General features: G+C 43.2%; 1 long non-coding RNA gene across 1 annotated transcript; it reads right to left on the bottom strand.

The window, feature by feature from the left end:
• Positions 1-1229: 1229 nt before the first annotated feature.
• On the bottom strand, positions 1230-5733 carry LOC132250660 (uncharacterized). Its single transcript, XR_009462261.1, has 3 exons — positions 5585-5733; positions 1863-1911; positions 1230-1270 (listed from the first exon to the last, which is right to left on the bottom strand). It is a non-coding gene; the product is annotated as an uncharacterized LOC132250660 (long non-coding RNA).
• Between the last annotated feature and the right edge of the window lie 1253 nt (positions 5734-6986).

Below are 6986 nucleotides of genomic sequence, written 5' to 3' on the forward strand. Positions count from 1 at the left end.
TGGGATCTTCCATGATCCCCAGTGGTGTTCATGGGGTCTCAGCATCTGTAGGTGTGTGAGGGTCCAGCTGCAAGGAGGTGGATGGATGGAAGGAATGGTGCAGATCCCAGCACATGACTCTCCCTCTCGTTCTAGCTTGATGTGCCCCCTACTCCAGAGTGACTGGGACTCCACTGGTCAGGCCAACCCCATGACCTCAGATGTTTCTGGGGCTTCCAGCAGATGCTCCCATGATGCTGGCAACACCTTCCACCCTGGCATGGAAATTTCCAGTGTCTACTACCTGCAACATCAAGGCAGCTGGCCATGTCTCACCTACTCCTAAAGTTTCCAAAGTTGTCCGCCTGCTTGCTCCAGCTCGGGTGCTCAGTGCCCCCACTTGCTTGGCCCTAGTACTCTGGGACCCTGTAGCTTCAAGCCAAAAAACCCTTGAGGACCTGAGGTGCACATGGCCCAGGTAGCTGCCAGCAGTGGCCAAGCTGCAGAGGTCATAGGGTTGCCTCCATGGAGGCACAGCCCCCCAAGTGTGGAGGCATGAGGGTCCCTGGTTGGGTATGCAGGTGCCAGGGTCAGGGTCCAAGGAGCCCAGCACAGGGGTTCTCCTGGGCTCATAGTTGAGGTCTGTGTGTATGCTGTGTGGTGCTTCATGATGGGGTGGCAGTGATGAGGGGTCACAACCTGAGGATTAGGGTGCCCAGGTCCTGGGGCTCATGTGGAGGACACAGAAGACATGCTTTCCCCCACTGCCTGCCTGGGCTAGGGAAAGCAGGGCTAGGGAAAGAGGCTGTGCTTGCTTGGCACTGAGACAGCCCAGGGATGGGACTTGCTGAGCGCCTGACTAGAGCAGCCAAGTGCAGGCCAAGTGCTAGCATGCCTCCTTGAAATGAAGGGCTAGGGAGCCCATAAGGCAGCTGGGATGCTGGAGGACAGTGATTTACCTTGAACTGATAAGTTAGCAACACATTCAGTTTTGGTATCTTCCTATTAAGATGGAAGAAGTAAAAGAATCAAGAGCTTACCTATGGATGAAAGATTCTAAATGGAAGGGAAAGGAAAATGGAGAACTGTGCTTTTTGGTATTGTATAAGCAGGACCAGCCTTCATTGGAGGGAGACAAATAGCCAAATCTTTATCAACTATTAGCATACTATTTGAGATACTCACAATATGTATCATCACTGACAAACTGTCCATGAAAGCAGATCTCTTGGGTTTTCTAATTGTCTTACCTGCTTCCTCTTTATCTTGTAAGTTTTCATTTGTAGATAAGCTGTAAATGCAAGATGCGTTTTAAAGGAAGAAATTAACTCAGTAAAAAAAACTGAACAAGGAGGTAAGCCTCATTTAACAGATATGGTAGTGGTGCAATGTAAGAGAAGAGGGATTTTAGTTAGGTTGCATGATGCCATCACTTTCCACCATGGAGTAGCCTCGATAGGCGATATGCCTATATGACCTATAATGTGCCATGGCACTGGGGTAGATTCCATTAGGGGAGTGTCATGAAGCTGAACAGAAGCTGATCTACAACCCCCATGAGGCAAAGGATTATGCTAGAAAATGCACTGTAATGTTCAGTGGCTTTGAAGCAAAATGCCTGTGCTCTATTCTGGTCAAGCCCAGCTCCAAAGAAATGTATTATATATTTCACTCAGTAATAAATAAAAAATAGTGAAATTTCTGAAGACAATTTCAGTGCTGTAGAAACTGCATGGTCTGTTGGAAAATCATTCCAATACATTCAAACATAGCTTTACTAGTGCAATAAGTAAGTGTATGAGGGTAAGCTGACATAGCAACAAATATGCATTAAGTATTATAACCAAAAACTTACAAGAAACGTATTATAACCAAAAACTTACAAGAAACCAGAATTCAACCAGTGACGAATATTTTCTTCTTTAGAGTCTTCTAAAAAAAGAAAAATAAGTTGGCTATAAAGGTACCAAATTAATTTATATAAATTTACCACATCATTGGAATTTTTAACTTCTCAGTTCCATTCATCCTCGAATGTGCAAAAAAACCCCAAACCCTGTCCTCTTAGGGAAAAAATACTGGCCATAACTTTATTTTAGTAATTTGAGTTCTTCCTAAAATCAAGAAGGAAAACAAAAATTAAATAGCAAAAAAAATCAAGCTTATTAGTGTTATTAATTATTAACAGAAGGTTAATTCTGTTTAATTCAGAGACAGAGGAGTTAGCAATGGAGTGACATACTAAAAGCAGCACATAGGAAGTCTGTGGCAAAGCCAAGAATGGAATACAAAGTCAAAGCAAGTCTGTCACAGAAAGCTCAAAATTATTTAATCACTAAAAATCTTACAATGAAAGTCTAATACATATCAATGTTTTTTGTTCCTCAGTGTGGAGATTGGAACCATGTACATTGGGGCTGTGCAAAATTTCGCCAGCAGTTTCATTTTGATGCTGTTTCAACTCATTTTGAGCTCAAAACAGCAAAATCAAAATGAAACAGAAAGCTTCGAAGCAGCCTTGAAATGAAACGAGGCAAGCTGAATCATTTCAAAATTTTCAAAACGTTTCACATTTCGAAGCTCAAGCTGGGCTTGCCTGCCGGGAAACAGAAACTTAAGTGAGAAGAGGGAGGGGGAGGGGAGGAGGACCGGTCTCGTTATTGACCGTGTAGCTGGCCAGTGACTGTCATCTTTTCTTGAGGTCCCTTTCAATCCCAGTGCTCTGAGGAAGGGATGGAAAACCTGCATAAAAGGCAACATTGTTTGGACTGCCCTGCCTTCTGCCTTGGTGTCAGTTGAGGGACGGCGGACCTTAACATATACACAGTGTCACCCACCCATGTCACACATTTTGCCTGTCAGCAGCTAGAGGTGCAGGGCCCAGAACCCAGAACCCCTGCACCGATCTCCTTGAGAGCTGGCAGGCTTCATGGCTGCAGCAGGGCCTAGAAATCCTACAATTTTCACCCCCCTGTGCCCCAAGACAGACACAGTCCCACAAGCAACCATGGCATGAGTTTTGCCTGTCATCAGCCAGAGGTGCAGGCCCCAGAACCGATCCCCTTGACAGCTGGCAGGCTTCGTGGCCTCAGCAGGGCCCAGCAAGCCTGCAGCTTTCACCCTGCTGCGCCTTAACACGCAGTGTCACCCATGTCATGAGTTTTGCTTGTCCACAGCTTGAGGTGCAGTTTCCCCCAAACCCCTGCACCCATCCCCTTAAAACTTGGCAGGCTTTATGGACTCAGCAGGGGCTAGTATCCCTGCAGTTTTGACCCTGCTGTGGCTTAACATATACACGTGACATGAGTTTTTTGCTTTTAAGATGTTGAGGTGCAATTTCCCTGAAACCCCTGCACCTATCTCCTTGAAACTTGGCAGACTTCATGATCTGAGAAGGGACTACAATTCTTGCAAGTTTCATCTAAATCAGGCCAGAAATGACAAAGTTATAGTCTGTTTCAAGCTTCCCCATTATAGCCTATGGGCAAAACAGCGTCAAAACGGTGAAACTGTTTTGAGGAAATGAAACAGAACAGCGGTTTTGAATCAAAACAAAATTTGAAATGAAATGCTGTTCTGTCAAAACACAAGTCAAAATAGAACGGTGTCATTTCACACAGCCCTAATGTACATCTTTAGGTTACAAACAGTCTTAAATCACCAACAAAACAATTAGTTATTAGAAGACTCAACTTTTACATGGACGCTCAGTGATGCTGGGAGTGAAGGGCACCATCTTTATTTTCAGGCAATGTTAATAAGAAATAGGATGCATTGTGAGAGTGCTGGTACTTCCTCCTCGCAAAGGGACAAAGAGAAGGTGGAGTTAATTGCGTTCACCTCCATTCTTCCACATTTGCCCTTGGAATAGGATTGGTGTACTGGATAGAGTAAACTATATAACATAAGATGGACATGCTCATCCTGCACATTCAGTTCCCCATTGCCGAACTGTGCCTTCAAAGGAACAGCCTAGACCTCTGTGAAGACATCTGTTTCAGGTTCTTAGCTACAGTCACTTTCTACCCACCAACTTCCTCAAAATTCAAGCTATAGGCAAACTATTGTGTGGGGATTCAACTCCATTGAGAGAATAGGTTGAATATCTGTCAAACATTTGTGCATTTTAGGAGGACTGTGCAGTTCTGTCAGATGGAAGTTTCCTATCAAGTGGGAGAAGGGTGAATTTGCAATGTGGTCCAGCTAGATGTGTGATAAAGTGGGAGATATCTCTGCAGAGGCTCACGCTATCATCATCAGTGGTGCCAGACTGATTTGTATGTTGAAAATGAGTCAGTGAACAGCAAATGTGAAAAGGTGACAATGAATGTAGCTTTCAGAAGTCTCTATAAGAGCAATGGACATCTCATCCCAGTTTAGGGCACAGCTAACAGCATATTAGGCTGCATGAGTAGAAGTGTTGCCAGCAGATTGAGGGAAATGATTATTCCTCTCTATTCAGCACCAATGAGGCCACACCTGGAGTCTTATGTTCAGGTTTGTCCCCCCACTACAGAAAGGATGTGGACAAATTGGACAGCTTCCAGCAGAGGGTGACAAAAATGGTCAGAGGACTGGGGAACATGACTTAGGAGGAGAGGCTGAGGGAACTGGGCTTGTTTAGTGTGGAAAAGAGAAGACTGATGGGGGATTTGATAGCAGCCGTTAACTACCTAAAGGGTGGTTCCAAGGAGATGGAGCTAGACTGTTCTCAGTGATGGCGGATGACAGGACAAGGAGCAATGGTCTCAAGTTGCAGCAAGGGAAGTTTAGGTTAGATATTAGGAAAAACTCATTTGTAAAGCAGTGAAACAGGCTACCCAGAGAGGTTGTGGAATCTCCTTCCTTAGAGGTTTTTAAGACTCGGGTACACACAGCCCTGGCTGGGATGATCTAGTTGGGTGGTCCTACTCTGAGCAGGGAGTTAGACTAGATGACCTCCTGAGGTCCCTTCCAGCCCTAATTTTCTATGATTCTAAATATGGGCTTGCTAGTATTCTTCTAGCCTCTGTTCTACTTCTATCACTTCACAAAGCTATTTAATTATTTTAAACTGGCAATTTCTGCTCAACTGGGAGCCTGGACTATAATAGTAGGGGTTCTGAGGGTTAGGATTAAAGTTCACAAGAAGGGTATTTTTTCTGGAAGTTTTCACATGGTCACGTGCTGAATAGTGTGTTCTATAACTGAGAGAACTCGAATAAAAATAAAAATGGACAACCTCCCCAGCCTCGAAGTTTTGTGAAACATATTAGTGATTTCCCCCTATTTAGTAAAGAGGAAAGAAATCACAATTTCCAGCACTACACTGACTATCAACTAACACACCTGACACCTATGAAGTATAAATTGGCCTAAGGAAACAATGGAGCTATGCATATTTAGCATTTGAATAGCAAATACAAACAGGTGCACAGATTCCATAGGAACCTCTGTGGGCAAGAACAAAAGAGCAAAAAGAAAAATGAGACAGACCTAGTAAAAGAACAAAGTGTAAATGACAGATGAGTCACCAGTTCAGTCACTACAGCACAAGAAAAACTAACATTATCCTCTGTTAAAAAGGCCTGTTAGGAATCCCAAAAATGCTGTTCCCAGAGCTCACCAAGAGGGTTGTCTGCTACATTTGGAGTTGGAATATCTTCATCCAGGTGAATCCATGATGTCTTAGTGGATAACAAGATATCTCTCTTCATTTCAAAGCTACTCCTGGTGTCATGACAGGGAGATTCTGAAGCCATTTCAAGATGCAAGTCTGTGAGCTAAGAAAACACATACAAAGAAAAAATACTTGATACCATTTACAAATCATAGTTGCTTCACATTATGTCAACCTACTGACAGAGCACTTCTTTTGTCCCAGGTAGAAGAGCCCTCTGGCTTGCAGGGGGATATTTGTGTGATTCGGGCACTGGCCTGGGACTCTGGAGACCTGGTTCAGTTTCTGAGAGACCTTTGGGCTGGTCACTTCATTTTCTTGCATCTAAGTTCCCTGTCTTTGACGTGAATATAATAATGTTTCATTCCTCCCTCCCAAATGTATTAACGATTTAACATTTAATTGATCTGGGGTAGAGACTGTCCCTTATTATATGTGTGTGTCTTCGAAAACAGAATTTTTAAACATTTGTGTTTAGCTCTGAATGACCACTTTTCTGTCTATTAATCCTGGTATGGGTCAACTTTTCATCTTCTTCTACAGTGCAGCCCAGCAATCATAAGTTAAACTTGCAATGGAAAGCGAGCCTGATACCATGGCACTGATCTTTCCAAACGCTACCATTCAGATTGCACATTCCAATGAAGCTGTAACGTAATGTTCCAACAAAGATCCCTGCAGTTATTAATCACATTTTCAACAAGATTGTTTTCTGGTGTATGTGCATGAGATGACAGATGGAGGCCAGACTGCATCAAAGATTTTAAGAGAGAGAAGTGGATTAAGCTCCATAAGAGCAGCTTTTAAGCACTTTTTTATCACACGAGACAGAAAAGGAGAGGAAGTGGGGCATGGATTAAGCTCTGTTTTCTTAAATGAATTTGGAGACTTTGGCAATGAGAATACTGCTTTGAGAAAAGCAAAAGTCAGCAGGCACCAGGAAAGGTTACTCGCGTAGATTTGCTAGGGCACCTGGTTTCCATCTTCAGTACTTCCCCAAAGAATCCCAACATATCCCCAAAATTAAGTTGGGCCATTAAACTGAATTCCAGCAAAGTGTCTGGCAGTTCTGTGAGGTTTCTAATTTCAAAACCTTGAGAGCTCTAAATTTATTCTCTTATAGTTGCAAATGATAGCCCAGAAACCCAGCCTGGAACAGAAGGCAGTAGTATACAAGGCTATGTCTGTGAAAGAGATATTAAAAACCCCTTTGTGGATATTCTTAGGGCAAATAAAACAGGAAACGCAATGTCCTTTGAAACCATTATTTTTTACTCATTTATCTAACATTGGTTTGCCTGATCTCTTGGATCTATTAAGTTCTTTCCTATTTTTTGGTGATTCAAGT

The sequence above is a fragment of the Alligator mississippiensis genome, chromosome 5, assembly GCF_030867095.1.
Source record: "Alligator mississippiensis isolate rAllMis1 chromosome 5, rAllMis1, whole genome shotgun sequence".
Lineage (NCBI taxonomy): Eukaryota > Metazoa > Chordata > Crocodylia > Alligatoridae > Alligator > Alligator mississippiensis.